Source organism: Petromyzon marinus, chromosome 80 (assembly GCF_048934315.1).
Source record: "Petromyzon marinus isolate PM22_M1 ecotype Great Lakes invasive population chromosome 80, UKy_Petmar_22M1.pri1.0, whole genome shotgun sequence".
Taxonomy (NCBI): domain Eukaryota; kingdom Metazoa; phylum Chordata; class Hyperoartia; order Petromyzontiformes; family Petromyzontidae; genus Petromyzon; species Petromyzon marinus.
The window spans coordinates 1,017,501-1,022,455 of NC_133746.1; positions in this window are offsets into that span (position 1 = coordinate 1,017,501).

The following is a 4,955-nucleotide window of genomic DNA, read 5'->3' on the forward strand; positions in this document are numbered from 1 at the left end:
GGGTGGGAGGGAGTGGTGGTGGGTGGTGAGTGGGTGGCAGAGCTGCCAACCCGTACGGTTTATTAGATATTCTTGTGCAGGGAAATTGTGTTTTCAGGTCCGTACGGAGTGCAGCCGTTTCAATTCTGGGTAACAATAATAATTCGTTTCTATTTGTTTGTCCCTTGTGATCGGATTTTGTAGGATGAACGTTGAGATTTATGAGGGTCACGGGGTGACCAATAATTTTGTGTCTGTAGTAAGGTAGGGCAGTGATAAGGTGTTGACAGGTATGGGGTGGTGAGTGGGGGTGAGTGAGTGGGGGTGAGTGGTGTGGGGATGAGTGGGGGTGAGCGAGGGGTGAGTGTGGTTCGTACTGCAGGCAACGGCTGACGAAGTCCACCAGCTGAGGGTGGTGGCCCTGCAGCGCGCGGTGCAGAGGGAGGCTTCCCGGTGGCCCCTGCTTGGACAGGTTGTAGGGGAGGCCCTCAGGGTCTGCAGCGACAGAGAGACGCACGCAGAGTCACCAACCACCACGTCGCCCACATACCCGCTCATCCACTTACCTACCCACCTACCTATAGACCGACATACCCACCAACTCACACACCTGCCCACTTACCCACCTACCCTCACACCGACCAACTCACCCACCCACCTATGCACTTACCCACCTACCTATCCAGTCGCCCACCTACCTACCTACATATCCACTCACCCACCTACATACCCACTCTCCCACTCAGTAACCCACCCACTCACCGACCCACCCACCTACCCACCCGCTCACTCACCCACCCACCTATGCTTCCTAACGACTGTTACAAAGATCCCCAACCCCCACCCCACCCCCCACCTCCAGGATAATCAGAGCCCCCCCCCCCACAATAGAACCCTATAAGAGCCTCACTGCCACCCCCCCATCTAACAAAAGGGAATGGGTCACGTCGCTGGCGCCAGCCTGCCCGAGCCTTTGACTCACCAAAGTAAGTTGTCTTGTTAGGTGCTTCGTCCACCATCTTTTTCGGGGGCATGCCCAGGATCTGCGCACGGTTTCGGACAAAGACAAAAGGAGGAGGGGGGGGGGGTTACAGCCGGTGTAGCCTCAGCTTGCCCATTGGGGCAAGTGCCGTCTGTCAGCAGTGAGTAGTGGTGGAGGCAGCGCCTGTCCAGGCCGGCACTGTGTACAAAGACAACAATCCCTCCCTCTCCTTATTAGACTAATCTCATTGCTAGGGCAAGCGCTGTTAGTAGCGAGCAGCACCTATGAAGGCCAGCACTGTGTACAAATACAACAATCTCCCCTTCCCCGTATTAGCCTCATCTCATTGCTGGGGCAAGTGCTGATTCATCGCAAGCAGCACCTATAAAGGCCAGCACTTTGTACAAAGACAACAATCCTCCCCCCGTCCACGTCTAAGCCTTATCTGATTGCTGGGGCAAGTGCTGTTAGTCACGCGCAGCACCTATGAAGGCCAGCACTGTGTACAAAGACAACAATCCCTCCCTCTCCTTATTAGCCTCATCTCATTGCTAGGGCAAGCACTGTTAGTCGCGAACAGCACTTATGAAGGCCGGCACTGTGTACAAAGACAACAATCCCCCCCTCCCTATATTAGCCTCATCTCATTGCTGGGGCAAGTGCTGTTAGCAGCGAGCAGCACCTTTGAAGGTCGGAACGGCACACAAGGGGGTGGGTGCCCAGCACCACGCCCGGCCACCTTTTTCTCCCCCAGTGGAAATGTTTACTACATACCGCTACACCAAGTACTCGTTTGAGGCTGCGTCGACCTATGAGAGGTTCAGGACCAGGTTAGATATTCCTCGCCGGTTGTTTGTGGCCGCCAGACGAATCAATCTCTATGAGTATTGATATCTGTGGGTCTGCATGGGTCTCTATGAGTATGGGTCTCTGTGCAGACCCACAGAGACCCATATCCATAGAGACCTGCCCACCCACCCACCCACCATACCCACCGTACCCACCCACCATACCCACCGTACCCACCCACCGACCGTACCTCGATGCAGTAGGGCAGGTGTTCTGTGAAGGTCCGTGAATCAACGAGTTCCTTGCCGGTGGCCATCTCGGCCACGGTGCAGCCCAGGGCCCACATGTCCACAGCGCAGGTGACATAGTAGCCCAGCAGCAGCTCAGGGGCCATGTAGGGCATCGTCCCGCACACGTTTTGGGCTGCACAGCAACAACAACAACAACAACGACGATGAATATAAAATAGCCCCTCCGTCAACAGCGACGTGGGTTGAACAGGTTTCTTTTTTCGGTCGGTTAAATGCCTAGTCGGCTTCTGCGACCGATATTTCACAGCGGAGGCGAGTTTTTGGGTTGGACCGCGTACTCTGGCTGCCCGCCCGATGATGATGTTCAGCTGTAATCGCTCGAATTGTAAACGTCGTAGTGGGTTTACATCTCAAGCACACCGGCTAGTGCTGTGCAAGTGGCGATTTGGAGCGTCCTGTTTACGTGACGCTGAACCTCACTAACTGGCTGCGTCGGATGGCGGCGGGTTTGACGACGCAACGTTTACGTTGACGCGAGCTAACCCTGAAAAAAGAAACTCCACGCACGCAAAGCCACTCACTTTTATGCTTCAGGTAGGAGCTGCACCCGAAGTCGGTGACCCTGACTTTGCCGGCCGCGGTGAGCAGAATGTTATCCTGGACAAAGGGGAAAGACAGAGAAGGAATTCCACGCTCTGAGGTTACGGCAAGAGTGTCCAGCCAGCAGTGGGTCGATCACGCAAAGTGACGCATTTACACCCACACAGGCAGCCCCCCCCTCCCACTTTTGGCATGGGCTATGTGCCTGAGACTCGTTCAAAGTCGTTTTAATAAACTACTAAACCTATTTGTTTTGTTACTACCAGGGTGTAAGGCCCCACTGAGCTGTTGTGTAGCTATTATATCAGAAACGACCTGGCCATCACGTAATAACATCATCAGCATCATCATCATCATTGCGTGAACATTTATAGCAGCAGCCAAACACTCTAAACACATGTTTCAACAGCCCATAGAGACCCATACACACCCACAGAGACCCATACTCATAAAGACCCATACAGATATAGAGACCCATTCTCATAGAGACCTACACAGACCAACAAAGACCCATTCTCATCGAGACCCACACAGACCAACAGAGACCCATACACATAGAGACCCATAAAGACCTCCAGAACCCTATACTCATAGAGACCCATAAAGACCGAAATATACCCATACTCATAGAGACCCACACAGACATAGAGAGACCCAAACTAAAACTAAGCTATGTTTTACTTTACTAGGTGCAAGGCCCCACTCTGTGCTGCTGTGCAGCTGTTCTGTCAGAAGCGATCTGGCCATCACAAACGATAGCTCAACCAAGTGGGCTGATATCATCATCATAATCACGCGGAAATATTAAAGCAGCGGTCAAATACTCTAAACGCTTGATGATGTTGATTCTGAACGTGGAGGGAAAAACCGGAGTAAAATCTACGTGACCACCACGGGGAGAGAGAGACTTAGACTCCAAACATACAGCAGGCGTCAGGGTCGGGATCGAACGCACGATCTCCTGTCTACCTGGCGAGGTAGTTAACATCTCCTGCTACCTCCTCCATCTGGAAGGAGGAGGTGGCAGAGGCACAGTAGAAGGACGGAGCCAGCGCATTGACCCTGCGATCAACCATGGCCGGCCTGCCTCTACGGTACGAGTGTCCACCTCGTCCCAGATCGTCTTCACCGGAGGTAAAGTGACCCCACCACCACCACTACCACCACCTCCCTCCAGATGGACAGAGCCACCGCTTCGACCCCGCGATCAACAGTGGCCGGGCTGCCTCCGCGCCAGCTAACCGAGCGCCCCAACGAGAGGGCGCGACCACCGCGCCCGCTCCGCTCACCGGCTTGATGTCCCCGTGGATGATGCCCCGCCCCTTGGCGTACAACAGGAAGTTGAGGATGGCCCTGGTGTACTCCCTCAACCGCCTCACGTAGATTCGCCTGATGCTCCCTTTGCTCATGACATCGTAGAGGCTCTTCCTGGCACGACAAGGACGACGACGACGTTAAAACCCCTTTCCCGTTCCGCTAACGTCCGCAGGGCGACCCACAACCCGGACCCCAAACCGACTGTGCCACTTGGTTAGTTTTGGCGGGGGGGGGAGGTCAGGGAACTCCTCGTCGCTCTGCGGTATTCATTCGCGTCGTCGCCGCGCTGCACTAGCGCCGAGGGAACTAACGCGCACAAAACATTGCCGCGGGTGAAATATTTAATGATAATAATTTCATTATGATTTCATTCTAATTTCACCGTGATTATGTTCTTATTACAATTTCTATTTTATTATTTCATTACTATCATTTTATTACTATCATATCACAATTTAACAATAATATTTTTTATTATTACTTTATCAATATTTCTTAATTAAAAAAATTATTAAAAATTTTATTAGCAATATATTTGTATTATTATTTCATTATAATTTCCTTATTATTTTGGAATCTTATTGTTCATTATAATTTTTTCATTATTAACCTATTAATATCGTGTTATTTTATTATTTTAAAAAAATAGCTTATTAATATATATTACTAAAATGTGTACCCGTTCTTCACACGGAAATTAATAGTTTATTCCATCGCAGATGTGCCGTCACCGCTCACTGCCGTGCAATAGATTATATCCATTATTCCCTCCCCCCAAAAAATACGAAGTAATATTTTATACTTTTTACATTGTGTACAGTATGGAAGCTACCCACATGCCAAATTAAAAGTTTGTAGCATGTTGGGAAGTATGCTAAACATTTCGAACAGACACACATATCCACAAATTTCCCTTTTGCTGTATATATATAAAGATTTCACTGGAAAACCCTGAAAAAAGGTTGATGCTTGCAAGAAAGAAAAAATCCTAAACAAATCAATTTCACTAAATCGGATGTTTTTCACTGAAGGAAATT